Source organism: Gobius niger (genome assembly GCF_951799975.1).
Source record: "Gobius niger genome assembly, chromosome: 6".
NCBI lineage: Eukaryota > Metazoa > Chordata > Actinopteri > Gobiiformes > Gobiidae > Gobius > Gobius niger.
In genome coordinates, this window is record NC_136857.1 from 19582762 (window position 1) to 19601896 (window position 19135).

The 19135-nt window shown below is 41.1% G+C and overlaps 1 protein-coding gene across 2 annotated transcripts in view; it reads left to right on the forward strand.

Moving 5' to 3' along the window:
• Positions 1 to 250: 250 nt before the first annotated feature.
• The window catches only part of hdac7a (histone deacetylase 7a), a 53408-nt gene continuing 34523 nt past the window's right edge, over positions 251 to 19135 (forward strand). Inside the window, exons 1-2 of one of the 2 annotated variants that reach the window (XM_079557559.1) lie at positions 251 to 537; positions 15830 to 15892. The gene's annotated coding sequence lies outside the window, so the exon portion shown is untranslated. Of the gene's footprint in view, positions 538 to 14428; positions 14736 to 15829; positions 15893 to 19135 lie in introns of those variants that run through there. The other variant, XM_079557560.1, reaches the window with a different exon arrangement.

Sequence of the window (19135 nt, forward strand, 5' to 3'; positions counted from 1 at the left end):
AAAACAGTCTCCTATCATTGTTTAGCAGCGGCTGCAGGCTGCGCTTTCCACTCGCTGTGGCATTGTTTTGCACCGTCTCCTCAATATTTCTGGGTTACTCCTGATATAGCGTTTCCTCCCATTGTCTCTATCCCACCAACAGGCTGGCTGCCTTTGGACCATCGCCAGACCCCCGTCCCACCACACACGCCCCCACTGAACACATGTATACTGTTGGGTGTCCCACCTCAACTCTCTCTTGAGCGAAAACACCAGGAGGCAGTGATACGGCGAGCCAGCTGTGCCTGAGTGGGTAAGGGGAGGGCACATGCAAAGTCCACTAGCGCGGGGTTAATCTTTCCTCGTCTTCTAGTCTCCTCTCCTCTTTCCCTTCCTCCGCTGCCTTTTGTTGCGGACCCCTGACTTTCACAGCGCTCGCACCAGGAGGAAGCACTACCGCGTGCAGAGGTTGTACGTTTTTCTGAACCTTCTCGGACTGGAGTGTACAGAGGATGAGTGACAGGACTTTCTAATGCTGGATGTTAAAGCAACAACTTGGTGAGTTTGGATTCTGAGTAGTGTGTCAGTGTGTGGGGCAATAAGAGTGTCACATGCAATGGTTTTGACTGGTGCTGGTGCTAAAGGAATATGTCAGCGAGACATACTATAATAAGTAAGCAAGAATGATCCGTATCTGTTTGCTGCAAATGTATTTTGACTTTTATTTTCTATGTTTTATGTTCTATGTTGATAATGAACAGGATAGTCTAACTTCAATTACTTTTGAAGATTCGAGATTTATTTTAATAACCTGAATTGAATGTTTTATGTTAAATGCAATATTCAGCAATGCAGTTTTACAATTGTAATCATAATTATACATTTAGTTAACTTTGAAAATATGCAAACATTCTCCTTTTGGAGTAATATAAGCAATGTGTTTTTGTGTGTAATTTATTCAGAAGACACACATGTAATTCTCTTCTTTCTCAGTTATTTACACACATTCTCACTCACAAACATGTGTTTTCACTGCCATTGAATTAAAATGGCCATGGCTTTCCTGGGTTCATAGTATAGCTTTCTGTGACTCTTTTCAGACAGACACTTATCTGTCATTCCAGGTTGTCCTTCACTGGTCAATCTGTGATCAAATCAAAGATTGTCATAGTGCCCATATCTCTACGTCTTACTCAGAACTTTATGCATGGTGAATTCCCAGTTGGCTGCATGAGACTGATCCTCCCAGATAATGTCCTGGGAAATGCTTTCCCCACACCAGCAAAGGCTGCGGTCTCAGTCCTGCCTGGCTTAAGGTACTCAGGTTACTGGCTTCCTCCTGTTGTTGTGATCCCCGTGGTTGGAGCGCGGCGTTCTGAGGGCGCTCCCACGCTCTGCCGGACAGAGAGAGAGGAAGGAAAAGTGCGATATGAGAGGCACTAAAGAAGTGGGCGAAGTGTCCTCGGCACATCTGTCCCTTTAACTCACACACTCCAGGAGACACGGGATTGTGTGCATAGTTTTGTTCACTTTCGGTGTGACTAAAATAGTTGGAAATTGAGTAATAGAATCGTCATCATGATGGGAACATATGAATCAATGTTGCAATAGCTGTGGTTCCATTGCTCTTATTCGATTTTTCAATTGTCCCACAAATGTGCAAATGCTTTCTCCCCATTCATTAACATGCAGTCCAACCGTTGCCACAAATACAGAATATGCTTTTTCCTCTAGCTCACACTGGTAGCTTTGTCTAGCATTGTTGTCTGCGTGTTATTTTCAGATTGCGAATGAGTTTATTCTGTCCTAGTCCGCACTGGGAGAAAATTGGAAGCAGAGCCACCCACAGTGGAAGTGAGTCAGCCTGGTATTCCGAGTGTGTTGACTTTGGGAATGGCAGGGATTTGGGAGGTGTTGGCAGTGACAGGGGGAAGAGGAAGCAGCATACAGCGTCAGTGCGTTCATATATTTGAGGCCTGTAAAGTCAGTTTTTCTCCCCCATAAAGTAGAGCAGAGCAGAGGAGGGCTGGGGCTATGGGCTCAAGGGCTGTTTATAAAGGGAGGGCGCGTCTTGTGTCCATCTGGGACCGTCCCAAGTGCTGAAAGCCTCCCCACCCTCATGCAAACAACTCTTTCCCTCCAATCTTTTCTCTCCAAGTTCAAGATGCATTCCCAACTTTGAAGATTCAATCCTTATTGTTCCTGCATTTGGTGCTATTCTGCTACCTGAGCCTTGGGTGGAGCTACAGCCTTGACATTTTGGCAACCTAAAGTTACTCTGCACACAAGGGACTGTTGACACGAATGCTCACGACGCAAACTGAAAAAGGATTGTTTCCCCTTTTGACTGTCAAGCCCAAGGACATTTTACGGAACTTGGAGCAAATATAGACTACGCAATAGTGACAAAAATGTTCTTAGATTGGTTTCATTACAGTTGTGAAATTATGAGGAACTTATACAAATCATGGCAAGCTTAAAACAGGAATACACAACTTATGAGAAGTGAGAAGCCTTAAATTGAAATCAGACTGTGAGTGTTCAGCACATTTGAAGTAAAAATACCATTTAGCCTGAATGATAGAAATGATGCACTTGTGAATAGTGTGCTTGAGTAATATTATCAGGCTCCAACAACCGGCTTAATGATAGCTTGGATTGTGAGTACACCGTCTTTGTGGCTATACCAAACTAAAAGCTCTCCAGGCAGTTAAAGCATTTTAGGTGGCAGCAAATATTCTGTTGTTAAAATGGCTTTAATTTGGCCACATACTGTATTTAGCTGAGTACAGACAGCAGAGTAAAAACCTGTGTCTGAACCGTCTTCTTCCCGTTATTGCCAATGGTTCTTGCCCAATGGTTGTTTTGCTGCATCGGCTAAATGAGTCGATGAGAAGTTCATCACACGGCACCATTGTATCATCTGCCTGTTAAGTCATATTTTAATCATCTTACACAGAAGATGTGTCTTTGTTTCTTTGTTTGAAAAAAAGCTTTCTGATTGGCTGAGGACCGAGTCAGTGGGAACGTGGCGTTTGTATGAAGAAGAGTTTAGAGAGAATCAGGTCAAGGTCAGGTTTATTTATAAAGCACATTTACAAAACAGTGATCACTGCCCTAAAGTGCTGTACAGGTTCAATGAAGCAAAGATATCTATTTGGCCAAAGATGGACTTAGTATAGTGACTGGTATTTTACCATGCAGTGGGAGAAAAGGGTCTGCCTTAAATAAAATAAATGAAATAAAATATAGTGACTGTGTAACCTGGTTGGCTCATTGGACTGTCATATACTTGTCAGATGGTTGCCTTTGCAATTTTTGCATATCGCAATTCATACTTGGGAAGATCAAGATTTCTACCCTTTATTATTTGTTTTACACCACATATAAATGACAACATCAATCACAGCCTCAGCCCCTCATTCTGGGGTCGTCTATCCCCCCAAGATTTTCTTTGCTATTTCTTTGGAGCAAATAGAACCATAGAATGTAGATACAGTCTCCATGTAAACCCATTCTACCTCTGTTGGGACTGTTTTATACAAGTTCCGAACCCATAAATCCAAATGCACATTCATATCTCTGTCCCTTCCTTGTGTGCCTGTCTTCCTCTCAGCGCAGCGTGTATCCCGTGATAAGGGCCAGCGACAGTAGCACATCCTCCAGTTACAGGAAGTAGGAAACTGTGGACAAACTATGCGGGCATACATTTACAGTCACACTCATGTACCCTTCGATGTGTAGTGGGGCCAAAGAGCATCAGAGGTGTTGGGATTGGCCCATGACGATTTTGACATGAAATGTGAAATCCAAGAATCTGCTTTTGAGTTTGACGGCAGGTGACAAAAATGACAAAAATGAGAGAATGCAAGAAAAGTTAGACTGGTTTGAAATTGTAAGCTGTCATTGGATTCTCGAAGCAAGCAAGTCAATAAAAAAGCAGTGAAAAGAGAAACCTTAAGGATTTGAATGAGTTTGTCAAAGGCTCAAACTGTGACGTTCCAATACTCACCCTTCCTGGACAAAAATGTTATAACGTCAGACAGTGGAGAGCGGGTCATATACATGGGGAATGAAAACAGGGTCCCGTGTTAAAAGAGTTAACAGATGCACCATGTCCAAGAATTAGCTGCATAATGCATTTAAATTGGATTTTAATGACAAACTGGATGGGTGGGTGGCTGCTGTGGGAAACCACCTGGGAAGCCATGCCCTCTGTCCCTCTGACCTTCTGATCTCGGGGTTGACTTTCAGGGCAGTGTATGATTGGCTAATTATCCCCATAATCACAGCCAATGTTGTGTTAGCACCGCCTCTGGCCACACAGGCTGCGGGGGCGCTGTGGAGCTTATCAAAACACAAATAAGCAGTGATCAGCTAATGGCTTCCAGCACAAGACAAGCAGAAGGAGTCTTCTCTTTAGTGTTGCCAGGCCTACATTACAATGACCCCTGTCTGCATTTCGTGAAATAGTAAGTTCACATTGTTAGCAGAAGTGCAGATTTGGGGTTTCTTTTTCTTTCTTGGTAAAAATTAATGGCAAGATTTAAGTATAGTTGCTTTATGCTACCACAAATATGACGTGAAATACATTTTGCTCATTGACAACTTGATTGAGGACAATGACACTGGCCATTTCTGCCATATATTTGATGACAAAAGACTTTTTTACAAACAGAAAAAGTATATAAATTTCCTTGTTTGCCAAAATTAAGGTAGACAATACATCACATTGAAAAGCCTGACCATCATGTTGTCAGTATCTCAAGTGCCTCTGATGGCTAAGCTCCGCCAATGGGACACCTGTGAAAGGGCTGCAGAAGTGGGAGAGAGCTTTGGTAAAAAGATGGTGACTTTGAGGGTGATTAGACTTTGTGATCTTAAAGTACACGCAGTTCAGAGTTCAAGAGGGGTCAGAGGGTCACGGCGGGCCCTGCTTAGAACAGGATATCCTGCCGGCAAAATCCATCTGTCTCTCTCTCCGCTCGGCCAAATTCCCACAAGTCCAGAGTGTCTAAGCTTTCAGTGAAAACACGAGAGAAAACACTGGTTCTTCACCCCAAACTCCTCTCCATCCATCACTATGACACTGACTGATGGGAGATGGGCACACCTGAAGGGCCGCTATCTCCATCACCTGAAGTGTCACTCAGAGTGGAGTATTCCACCCAACAACAGAGTGTGGCCTGAGGCATTGGTCGTAAGATCTCACACGGATAGCATTTGAAGTCAGTTGTGTTAACGTGTGGAGAGATGCACTTATGTAATGTGTGCATTGTTGCATTAGTTCAGCTGCAAGCATGAACTGTTTCAGGGCTGCCCTAATGTGATTGGTGGGTTATAGGGAAGCACTTAAATGGACTCAACTTATATAACGCTTTTCTACCTTTATCAGGCCCAAAACGCTTTACAGCAAACAAACAAACAAAGTTAGTAATATCCTATGTTATATATGACTTTAAATTGATTTTTCAGGATTTTCGACATAGGGCCTCATTTCCTAGTTGTCCAGAGTGTTGTTGATTTCTGGCAATATATATATTTTTAATGCATGCAGTCCTTATATTTGAAAAGTTTTGTGGTGCTAGGCTAGTGCATGTCAATGGTAATTAGTAGCCTGCATTAAAAACAGTCTGACTTAAGCACAGTGCACCTGAGGCAAATCACTTATAACACCAGACTACCGATATTAATGTCTGTGTTGACTGAATCATTTTTGAAATATAACCATTTTGCATTTAAAATAACTTATATTTGAGCAGCATCAGCTTCCTGGTTGCAACCTACACAGCGGCGGAGTGATCTGCTAGGATCTATAGTAGCCGGCATCACTACATGTGGAATTCACAAAGGAGCTTTCTACAAATCAGATATGGCAACATTTGGAGGACTACCCCATGATTTTGAAGAGGTTTTTAATGCAGGCTACTAGTTACCATAGACATGCGCTAGCCTAGCACTAGACTAGCACCACTAAACTCTTCAAATATAAGGACTGCATGAATTAAAAATAAAAAAAAATATCCAGAAATCAACAACACTCTGGATAACTAGGAAATGAGAACCTATGTCAAAAATCCTAAATATATCCCTTTAACAAATTGTTTGTTGTCATGTACTGTTTACTGTTTGTATGTGCATGTATTACATCTGCTTTACTTTACAGTAAGATTAAAGGACACAACATACAGTACCTATAACAATCCTTTCGATACATCACTTTGCGAAGTTGTTGTCTGTGGGCGACACAGTGGCTCAATTGGCTTCAACTTATGTCCATGGATGTACGGAAAGGTCAGCGGTACTCAGCACAGGATAGTGCAAATTGTCTTTGTGTTCTTGGGCAAGACACTTCACCCGTATTGCCTGTGAGTGGAGTGTGGTTGCCAGTGGACGGAAAGGCAGATACCACAGATTGTCAGCTTCGCTTGCGTCAGGAGGACTGCTGTTGCTTTGAAAAGCTATATAAAGGCAAATCGTAATTTTGTCGCAATGAAACCAGTGAAATGAGTTGGCTGTTTGTTTCAAGATTTCTTGTATAGAAACCATGTCTTACCCATGACAATGTTATGAATCAGTTTTATGCTTAAATTTAGCTCTGGTTTACACAAAGGAGACGACTGGTGTAAACCAGCCCACACTCAGCTTATTTTACTCACGCTGCAATTACTCCCTTTTAACCTCCGCAACGACAGGTTTCTAAAAGTGTGCTGTAAACAAGCGACTGCTCCACTCAGGTGACTTTGTTTACGAGTTTTGTCCTTTCAAAAATGTTGACATTTTCAAACTGCTGCAAGTCGTGTCTTTAGTTAAGACGTGTTTCTGTTTCATATACAGTAAATATATGGCAGAAAGTTGATACAGTGCAATATCACTTATGGTGTAGATTAGACAATTTCTTAGTTTCTATTTCAAATCTATATTGTGGGTCAAAAAAGGTTTTTGCCTGCGGAGTCTCGCCCATGTTTTTGCTTCAATTATGAAAAGTGAACATTTACGAAGCATTATGGTACAATCCCATAAGATTAAGATTTAATGGCAACTAAAAGATGAAATTCTAACAAACTCACTTTTTTTCCCCTCACAAAACTTGCCACCCGCAAACAGTTTCAGCCTATTTATAGTTGCGTGAGATTCAACATTTTTCTTCAATCCCTCTAAACTCATGCACTTTCCATTTTGGAACTTAACCATGTTTCCAACTGGTGACCTATAGCGCTATAGCAAAGAAGTGTTTCTGAAACATGAAAGGCCCGAACTGAGAGACGCTTTTCTGCGAGGGGATCTATTTTTGTCTGGCTGCTGGTGTTTCCGACGCTCACGCAGTCCTTGTTGTTGTGTTGAGAATGGTGGGCGTCCTTCAGTGAGTTTTGATTTGATTAGTGACTGAATATACGTAAGCGTGTACATCTGAGGCAGAGGGGGTTTCCTGTGGTAGCTCGGGCTTTGCTTTTGGGTTAAACAACTCAGCCTTAATTTAAACATCCTCCAGGTCTTGGGGATGGCTGTAATAGCTTGTGTTCGCAATGTTCTATAACGTGATATCATAATCTCATATGGTGGGCTGGGCCAGGGACCATTCTAAGGAAGATTCGATCCATACAGGATAATTATTTCTACTGGCTAAATGTTGCTAAGTGTAAATATTTGAGGAGAAACTTACATCACCTCCACTCAACAGTGTTACTATTAAGTGGTGATGATGGAGCATCAGCCAAAGCTTAACTACAACATGGAGGAGCCCCACTCTGAGACTAGACTTCGAAGGCTTGTTTTCAAGGGGAGGTGAAGGGGGAGATTATGCGAGAAATCAAATACACTGTTTGAGAACAATATAGCATTTTCAAACAAAGATAGAGATTAAGAAGCGTTTGAAAGAATGACTAAACAACTGCAAAAACTGTAATACCCCCAGTTCTAGTCCACTCGCTTGAATTCTCCACTTGAGATGTATTTATAATTCTTGGATTGTGTTGAATGCTGAACTTACTGTAGGTCTACAAAAAGAAGATAAAATAGCCTTTATGGATCTCACAATGGACATCCCCATGTCCCCTCATCTTCTACTGCTGCTGTGCAACACCATCATTCAAGTATGCTGTACTGCACCCCCTGATCCCCCTAATCCAAAATCATCCACTCTCCCATGCCCAACATCTCAGGGCTCAAAGACAGAGCTATAGCCCACCTCGCCAAGTCAACGGTTTCAGACACTGAGCACCTTAGAAACTCGTCTCTGGAGGCAGATACCGGACACTTAAATGTGTAAGGGCCCGTTCTATAAGGACTTTTGTTTCATCAGCCATCCCCATTCTCATCATGCTACCTCTCAAATTTATTAGTCACACCTTGTCTAATGTTATTTTTGTTGTCTTTTGTGCACCCAACATTGAGTCTGTTGTGCATGTAACATTGAGTGTTGAAGCATTGGTACGACTGTGGAAACAAATTTCCTTTCAATAAAGACCTATCATCATCTCCGACATGATCACTTTCACAAGCTCTCCGTGTCTCAAAACATAAACTCCATCTCACATTCTCCTAAATATTTCCCTTCCTTCTCTTCTGATTGTCCCATGTTCAGTGTTTCCTCAAGCTCACATTTCCCAGTTCCCAGCATCAGACAACCCCCCCCCCCCCCCACACACACACACACACACGCACACACACACACACACACGCACACACGCACACCCCAAACTGCCTCTCTCCTCACATCCCTCCTTCCTTTTCTTCTCCTCGCTGCATTCCGCACATTCCCAAGTGCTTCTTAAAGGGAAGGACCCCGCTGGCAGACCACGGCCAAACATTATTACAGTGCACTCAGTATTTCTCCTTCACCTTTCTCTCCTCTTCTTTTCTTTTATTCCTGCCATTTTACAATTACATAAAGAGTATTTGGTATTTACTGGTTACAACCTGACTTTTTGCAAAATGCAATCAATGTGTTTTTGAATGAAAATGTACATCATTAACTCCAATAAGTGAAAATGTGGGCATTTTCACTGCCATAGTTGGCAGTGAAAATGCCCAGGAAAAGGAAAGTCTAGTCTTTTTACATTTTATTTTACTTTTATTTTACTTTTTGTTTTATTTTGCTTTTATTTACATGTTACCTTTTTCGGCAACGTGTTTCTATTTTTTTCTTTTATTCTGATGGTCCCTGGCAACTGCCACGTTGTGTTCATTGTCCAGATTCCTTCCATAACTTAAGATGCAGCGATAATAATAGCAGCAGTCACCTTTTGTTTCATCAATCGGGTGTTGCCCTGTCCTTTCACTCCCTTTTAAAGTCACTGACATCATCTGCACCATTATTCACTCTGGGATTGGCCATGAATTACATGTGCAATCAGCTGAAGGAATGAAATGGTTAACACAATGGACTTTAGAGTTATGATATTTCAGTGTCAGAATTTTGCATATGATGAACCCCTTAGAAGTCTGTTTCTGCAGGTGGGAGCCTATAACAGTGCACAGCATTGACCACATCCTGCCCCGTATAGTACTGAGAATTACACCGCACGTCACGCTGCTATTTTAATCATGTCACTTCTACAGAATTGTGTTTGTCAACAATTTTGAATGGGTATATTTATGGCTAGAATTCAATTTCTGCTTTAACCGTAGCCGTAAATGCATAAATTGAGGTCAGTTGCATTGTTGAGCTGCTCCATGTTTTATTATTAGTTTGTTGATGATGATCGAAAGACTGCATGTAGGAACACCCTTGACCTGAATGCATTTTGTTTGTGACAAAGATGCAAATGTACATGATAATTTGTGGGTCACATTAGGTGCTTCACAGCAGCCAAGTTATTGTTCAGAGACAAAAAAATATATAAAACCACTGCTTAAGGAACTTTCTGCTGTACTTATGCTGTATTTAAAGGCTTTGTGCTATAAAATACAGGTGGTTCAGTTATGCATGACCCATACAAGCCACCTTAGATAAGTGTGTTCACTTGTCTTGGGAAGTGGGCTAGATGTGAACATACAGGGCATGTTAGAAAATCTGATAGTGACAGCATAGGGGCTAAGCAAGAGTGTGTGATGATTTATGAATGTGAGATTCTAAATTCTCGTGTGGTGAATGTATTTTGTTGTGATGTACTTACATTCGTACACCTTGCAAAATAATGCAGTAAAGTTTTGTCACAACATGATTATATAAATGCAGTGTATTCTGCTTGACACACCTTTTTGTATCCATTGTATTAGGCACTTTTTAATGATTATTACTATTACTCGTTTGGACATCTTTTCCTGACTATTTTCACCACCTGACTGTACTCAAGAGCCGCCGTAACAAGTGAATTTCTCCATTGTGAGATTAATAAAGTCCTATCTTACATATCTTATTTAGTGGCTAATGTAAATATGCTTCTTGGTGCAGCAAACCTGGCAAATTCATCCCATTGCAAACTTGATGTGGGTAAATTACCTTTTTGTGGCCCAATGGCTGTACAAGTGGTTAGCATGGCGCCTTTACTTTCAATCAAAGTGGCCTCTACAACGCTCCAGGATCTATTGGTTTGTAGGTTTTCTGTCCACATGCAAATATGCAAAAAAAACATTTTTCAAATAAAAAATGGTATTGGACATGGCATAAGCAGCCATAACACTTAGATATCCCTTGCACCAGACACGTTAGTGGAAACTAATAAGTGAGAAGTTTTGGGCCTGATATTATTTGCGAACCAAACCCGTTAACCAGTGCGATCTCATTGGCTATGGGTATATTACCCAAGTGTCCCTGTGGGTATTTGCCTGCTGTGCTGCTTTTCTGTCACCCTGTGGTTAAGATATTTTCAGCTCGAAACCGGATGTGACTCAGGCGGCATGCACACTAGATTGTGTAATTGAATGGACTAACCATATACCTGTATACACACACACAAACACACACACATACACACCATGAACAAATAGGCTACTCTCTAGTTCACAAGCATACATGCAGTACCCGTGTCGACTGTCGACCCACGCACTCGCAGAAGCTTCTGGGAAATGTGCCGGGTTCCCCCTGACGACTGAGGCACCTTCGGGTGACAGGCGGCTCCAGCAGCAGCAGACGAACCGCACAAACGCACACTTGGATGTTTCGGTATTGCTATCAAACATCAGAGACTGACCTACCTTAGCAAGATCGGAAAAGGGCGTAAAGCGCATTCGTGAGTGATAAACTGCAAAAAAAAATAAAAAAAACACTAAGAACTGTGACTTGTAACAGATGTCAACATCTCACATTGTTGAATACAATTTTCCACTTATTGTGTGAGAAAGATGATTAGCTTTGGCAATAAAACCCACCCACATAAAACAACCTTCCAAGCCCTACCGTCAATCACAGTTTGATACAAATATAGACCAGCAGTTTAAAAAAATAACAATAATAAAATTAAAAATCCACCAGATACAGCTACTCTTGTTCCATTGTTGATGCTTGACTTGTGAAAGTCAAAAATGGCCTCCACACATGATGGAACTTATTTTCAGAGCCCCTCATCACCCAACACATTTTTTCCAATTTAAGATGAAACAACACATCTTTAATCCAATGTGAAACTGTGGGTGGAGCAGCATCCTTCCATTTGAGATCGATTAGCCTGGCTAACGCCAGACTAAAATCACAAGTGCAATTCGAAATGATTTGAGCGCACACAGCAGTCTGGCGTTAGCCAGGTTAGAGATCGTTCAGACGGCGTGCTAACAATGTTGAGAAGGCATTAAGTTTCTGACCCCAGAAAGTACTGTAACCCCAACAATAAACAAAAGTGGATTCAAAGTTAAAGTGACTCCTAACACAGGAGAGTGCCTTCCCAGTATTTAGGACAGAGCCAAAACGTATTAAAGTGGCCTCTGACAATTTACATCTGTCACATGTTGGATCGATGTTAGGACACATCCTGGCCAGCTTGGACTTATGGAGATGAGTTCGATGTACCACTTTGAACTCAATTAGAGAGTGTCGACCACACATTGAGGATGAATGAATTATGGAGCCTAAAACAAAGTGCCTAACTTGTAAGAATCTAAAAAGAAATGGTATGGGGCAAGTGATATTTGGCAGAGAGCTGCTCAAAAGAAGCTAATTAAATTAATTAAAAGGTCATTAAAGCGTTTCATCCCCCGTCTGAACCAAATACGAAATGTGGCATCTTCCATTGAAGGAGGGAAAACGTGTTTAGCTGTTGGTCCTTGATGTACTTGTTATTTGCACACATCAGGATGTCTTTGTATATGCCATGTATAGAAAAGCCTCAGTTCAATGCAATATAATTTTGTTTTTGTTTCGTACATTTAGACAAGTTTATAATGAAATTGGTCATAGTAAATAGGTATTGCAGTTTTGCGATTGAAAGCGTTGACGTGCGTCATGCTAGCTGTCATGTGCCGCCTGAAGAATGTCCGTGACCCGTGTGAGAGCTTGTAAACAGTAAACAGTCTGTTGCTCTATAGAAAATATGTGGACCAGCACAAAAAACCTGACAGGACCGTGGCTGTGCGTCACCCGGGCTTGCACTCTATTATCTGCTGTGCAATTGAGCATGATTTACTCACACAGGATGCCAGACTTCCTTCTATACATTGGTTGGAATGCCCTTTGCTTGAAAGGCCTGCAGCCGCTATGGGTTAGCAGCAGAGAAAGCACCAAAACAGTGTGCTAATTCATGAGATGCGGTTGAAAGGATAGAGATGTGTTTTTATTTACCTCAAAACCTTTGCAATGTTTGTTTTTCTTTGTATTTTATCTCATTTTATAAAAAACATTTTACTTAAGTAAACATGTAATACTTTGTCCTTTTATGAGCAGGCTGTCTACAGGCGCAATATGAAAAGAATCTCAGGTATGCTGTGTTTGCTTGGTTTCAATTGGCTCTGATATTGGAATGACTTATTCACACTATAATGGCAATTCCTACTGTTAAAAATAATAAAGATAATAGTTGGTGGATATTTAGTTTGCTTTTGTTTTTGTGTCGTAACTTGCTTCTAATTTGTCAAGTCATATCATCTTGTATGATTAAATCTTTCTGTTATTGGCATGATTACTGCCAGATAGTCTATCTGCTGTGAAAGTTACACAAATTAGGGTTAGGGCAAGGGATATAGTTAACCTTAAGGTTAGGGTTGTGAATATTTTCTAACCATAGCGTGTGCTTAAACGTTGTTTGTAAGTAAAGGAAATGCTATCATGTGAATTGACGAATCGAATTAGGAGCAAGTTATGTGTAAAAATAAGGTTAAAACAACAGTCCCTGGATAGATATCCACTGCCTACTATTAATGCTATTAGGCTACAATCAATCCTCAAAATGAATATAATAATTGAATTATTACATTGAAAGCAAAGAGTGCAGGTAAAATACTGTTGCTGTCACATGAACAGCTAAAAAGCTTAAAGCTTTTGATTGCAGCTCCCAATCAAACCACTATCAACCAACCAATCTTAAAAAACACTCAAAGACGAGGTTGAATCGATCAATGGGATCATACCTGGAGATAAATAAACCTTTATGAATGAATATGCAACTGAGTCACTGCTCTATCCAATAATATTATCCAATTGTTTATAATGAACAGAAGTATAGCCTATACCATTTGTAGATGTGTAGCTAATTGCGTAGCTACTTGACACTCAAGTTGTACATAATTTATAAACTATAATCTAAATTATAATATCAAGTTTTCATTATACAAATGACTTGTAAATAAACATGAAGTCATAAAAAAAATGGTGCTCGTCATATAATTAGAATATTTTGAAAAAGTGCATTTACTTTTGTTATTCATCTTAAACTGTGAAACTAATATGTGATAGACTCATTACATACAAAGTGAGATATGTAGCCTTTATTTGTCATCATTTTGATTATTATGGCTCACATGTTGAAAAAAATCCAAATGAAAAATCTCAGAAAATTTTGAAAATTGACTGTAGCCATAATCATCAAAATTATATATAAAAAAAAAGGCTTGACATAATGTCACGTTGCATGTAATATGAGAAGTAAATGCACCTACTTTTTAAACTGCAAATGAATTTACTCACGCGGACAATAAATTATCTACAAAAATGATAATCAAAGGCAAACATGAATCAGTGTAGTCAATGCCCATAATCCCCAAAGCAGCTGCAGCCAGGACGGCCATTTAAATGCATCATGATGTTACTTTTTAACAGGACTTGAGTTAGTGTAACCTTGTGCCCAGACGTATAGACTTGCATGCACATTTCTCAGACTTTCCCATTTGGTGCCTGGGTTACAACAGCAGATGGAGCCACAACGAACTGCCCCATTCTTTGATCCACGCAGTGATAGTGATACAAGTCGTCAATCTCCTGATTGGCTGCGTCGTGCGCCCAATACGCGTCTGTCAGCGCGGCAAAACAATAGTCGCGAAGGTCTGCGTGAAGTCAAGGCTATTTTTGGTGGGGCCCGCCTCGCTTGCTATTTCTGTCAGCGGGAGGTTGAAGAGAGCAGGGGCAGGACTCGGAGGGGACGGACTTCTCTTTTCTCGCCTTGGAACTTGACTCTGCTCAGTGCCTTTTCTTTTCCTCCTTTTGTGAGCTCCAGTCTTATTGTGACAAACCGGCGCGACCCTCACCCCTCTCCTCCGGTGCCTTTTGGGGGCGCTTCGTGGACTTCTTGAAATAGCTGGATTACGTTGGCAATTCCGCGGAGTGAAAGCTTTTTTTGTTGTTGTAAAAGCTTGAAAGTGTTCGGTAGACTGACTGCTGTCTTTACAAGGTAGGGCTGCACAGCGCTGGCTGCAGCTGGAAGTTTCATGCACTTTAACACGGGGAATGTGTCATGTTTTTTCGCTGGCTTTTTTCTTTGCTTTCTGCGAGGCTAAACGCGCTGCTTTTGCGGGCTCTAACTTCCTGCGCAGGTGTTCGCTTTGTCTTATCTGCGGAGGTAATTGCCTTGTGCGCTCGTGAGGAACCTGACCAATAGCAGCGAGCGAAGTTGCAGCGTTTGCCTTTGTAGTATCCGTGCGATAAGCCGCTTCTTACGATGAACTTATTTAACAACTTCATTAAACAGAAAAAGGTTGGTTACATTTTGAGACTTGAACAATCGTAACTTTATAAGATACTTTTTTCTCCTTTTCTTTTAGTTAAGATGTCATCATGAAGTTTTGACTAAAGTGATCGAAACTGAATGTGAAACGTAATAACACGCTAATATAACAATATTGCTGTAGTCTGGGTTGCTTGATACTGTTGGCTAACTTATGTCAATTCTGTATAAGTCTATATCACCCAGACATTGCAAGCTTGATTATTTTCTTCACCTTGCATAGGTTCAGCCGCTTGAAAGCCTAGAAGTAAATGAAGTTATACAATAGTTAGCCTGTTAACTACCACAGATGACCCAGTGACCAATTTTCACAAAGAACCACATTTTTATCAAAGCCTCCCAATAGGCTACTCTCCTCTCTTGTTTTAATCTATAGTTTGTTACAAAAGCAGTTTTTTTGTGAGTTATCTGTGACCTTTTCCTCTACGCATTTTAATCACTTGTTACGATCTGCACAATTACAAATAAGCCTATTTCTAGCCCAGATAGGAATCAACAAAATTGTATCTGTTAAATGTCAAAAACCAAAGAAACCTTAAAGTGATAATGGCTGCGGTCACAGTAAGTTCACGCAAGTCTGTAGGAAAATATCATTTGCAAATGTAAAACATGGAAACTTGGTGCTTGGTTATATACTTAAAGTTAGTGCACAAATGTTTATAACTTGTATTATTGGATGCAGGAATAGGCTCATCTTTTACATACATATTTACACAAACATGTGGCAAACTTTATTTATCATGTCTTGTTTTTTTCTACAGATGGACCCCATACGGCCAACAACATCCTAAGGAAGAAGACACCATTTTTTGTACATTGAAAAGGTGCGTATGCCTTTAATGCTGCGGTCTAATAAGTTGTTGTTTGGGCTGTAAAAGTCTCACTCTGGCTTGTTAACATGGCTGTCAGAGCAGTTGATGTGGAAAAATGTTGCCAGTCGTCTGAAGTGAGCCCAGGCAGGAAGGCTTCGTCTTGTCCTCTTTTTACGGCTTTTTTTTTTTTTTTTTTTTTTTTACAGCGTACACATATGACACACAGGCTCTGCTCTCTGTTGGGGTTGACAGCATTTTTCCAGCAAGTGATGTAAGTGGTTTGATTCTCCAAAAAGCGCAGTAAAGTGCAGAGCAGGTGTTGGCCTAGTTGGAAAGATGTGCCGGACCGGCTGTGGCTTCTCTGATCTGAGTCTTGCCGCAGGTCCTTGTTAATTAACTGTCAGACGAGGGAGATGTGCGGAGGTAAAGCAGATTTGACGCCAACAGTGCTTTTATGATTTGTCTTCCTGTGAAGTGGGAGATGTTTCTTTTTTTATTACTTTGTCATGAATTGTTTTAATCCCAAACCCTGGGGGAAGGACCTTCTTAAGAAAGTGTTGTTACTTCAATATACACTTAGCCTCAACCTAGAACTCCCTGGCTGCAAGTGGACGGTGATCTTTTTGGGAGATTTTTCAGAATAAAAACGGATATTAGCCAGAAGAACTTTTTCCACTTTATTTTATGGGCTTAATCTCTGACCAGAAATATATGAGAGTTTGTCAAGAACCTGATGACTCTGCAATTGTTTGCCCACATATTATGGTAGGCTCCCTTTATATCACAAACTTCCACACGTGTTTTGCCTTTTTAAACACACTGACACACCTTCACTTCACGCTATCTGCCTTTGCCTTCTGTTGAATCACACTCAGTGCCTCTCATTGCACAACCTGACCTGTATATCACTAGTAAATAGTAAAATAGTAAATTGTTCATTCTTGCATAACCGTCAGACAAATGATGCAAAACATAAACTGTCATGAAATTTCAGGTCCCATTTGAACACACCACTCGTCTTTTAACATATTGGCACCTTTCCTTCCAAAGCCAGTCCCCCGCCCGCGTCCGTCTCTGTGTCTCAGCTTAGACCAGCATTCTCCAGCGCTTGATCACCCTGTGTAGGATTACAATGCATGAGTGTGTGAATGGTACCAACCCGGGCTCACTGCGCTCTCCATGGGCCTACTGTGTACGTGCCCACTTTGTACACTATACCCGCGTATTATGTGAGTGTGCGGCGGTGGAAAAACCCGCTGAGGTCAGGGCCATGAAGGCAGCATCTGGTTACATGTGTCCACACAGGCCAACTGACACCGGCCCGCTCGCCTTTTGTCTCCCTGCTCTTACCCACACACCAACATTCTCATGCGGAGTTTGGCTGGGCCCTGGTGCCACATGGGTCGATAAAGGCAGCCGTGGTAGAAGGTGGCGGAGGGCACAGAGAGACAGATGTGTGCCACTTGTGAAACCACTGTTATGAAAGCTCCATCTCCAGCGGTCATTTGAACTACTTATGACTGCCAAGAAAGACTAATCCCATTCACACTCCGTTCAGGTCAGGCTCCCCACAATAATGAATGATTCTTCGAAACGAAAAGGTAGCAGCAGTGGCTCTTATGTAAGGTCTGTTCGTTCACTGGGGACAAAATAGATTGTTTCTTCTTTTTGTGCAGATTTCTGGTTATGTATTTTGAGAAAAAATCAGGCTAAGGTGGATGGAAGAGTGAAAACACAAAAGTACAACAGGTTACAATAGCAATTTGTCCCACCAAAATAATGGGTAGAGTGAGAGATTTCAGTGACTTTGCAAATGTGCTAATCCCTGAGAACTCCCAAAGTATTTCTTGGCCTCCCCCTCCTGTTTTGCTGTAGAGAGGATTCTGTTTTTGTGAAGGGTTGTAGCTGTTTCAGTCAATACAGTATCCCCAAGGTGCGTTGTATTGGTCATACACCTAAAAGACTGTCCTCTTAAAACCCTTTGTGCTCAGAAAAGGCCCTTTTTCATACCTCCTGTGAATAAAGAGCAACTGCATCGCATTGATCAAAAAATGTAAACATTCAGCTGGAATCTTGATCTTGATTAGTAGCTGATATAGTAACTTATGGCCACATTGAAACAAATCTAAATTGGGCAGTAAACGTACATGCAATAGTTTCTTGTGAAAGTTCTTTTTCCAATTGTTGCTGTTTGACCAGCTCTATATTTACCTGCGCATGACTCACTACTTCAAATCTGAATTGTTTCATGCTTAGTCATGCTACACACTTAAACTCTGAGACCATATCGGTCATAAGAAAACTTGTAAAACTAGTAAATATGGATGTGAAATAAATAAAAAAGTATGTTTGAAAGTCAAGAGTAAAACATGCTGTCCAAACAACGTACAATTGGCATAATTTTGTCTAACTTGGATGTGAAACTTGAAAGTCAACATATGTTAAGTCAAGTGAAATACAGTAAATTAATCCCTTAGTAACTGTTTGGGCACTGTTTGCATTGTAGAAAATGTTCTTTGTGATTTCCCCATAATTTCCCCTCTTCCTTGTATGACTCCTTGCCTACGTGAACTACCTGATCTAATGGAATTTCTCTGTATTGCACCATCCTGTTTTGTTCCTGCTGTTTGGACAGTAGTTGCTGTAATTAGATATGGCTTCGAGATAAAATAGTTGAAATTAAATACCATGCCTCAGGTAATTTTTTTTTCTGGGACATTTCAAGAGTAAGTCCTATGAAGATAGTATAGTTCTCTGTCTCACTGACTGTTTCCACGGCTTCTACTCTGTCAGTTCTAGAGTGCTGGTAATAGTAGACGCCAACGAACCATCGGCTATTTTTGACTGGCTGAACAAATGGCCCAATTGTCCAGCCTCTAGGTGCGTGAAATCACTTGATATGTCAGAGGCTAATGTTACATAATACCCCCCACGGGCCTCAAGGCTCAGTGCTTTTTCTGGGAGCACATTTATACTTGATACATGCTGTGCGTGGACTTTCTCTTTGTGTTGTACTTACAAATTGTACCATATCCTGAGGGAGCAGTGTCCTTAACGTTTTATTGCTGTGTCAAATCAATTGCAGTTGTATTAACCTCTGGGCTGAAGGCTCCCAGCTGTGGTCAGCTGAGTTACCGCTCGGCTGAGGGCTTGTGGCTATGCACTAAGTGGCTTTGAGTCTCTTTTGCCCACTTGCAGAAGTACAATAAATTGTCGTGAAGAAAATTGAAATTTCATTGAGAGAGAAGAAACTAC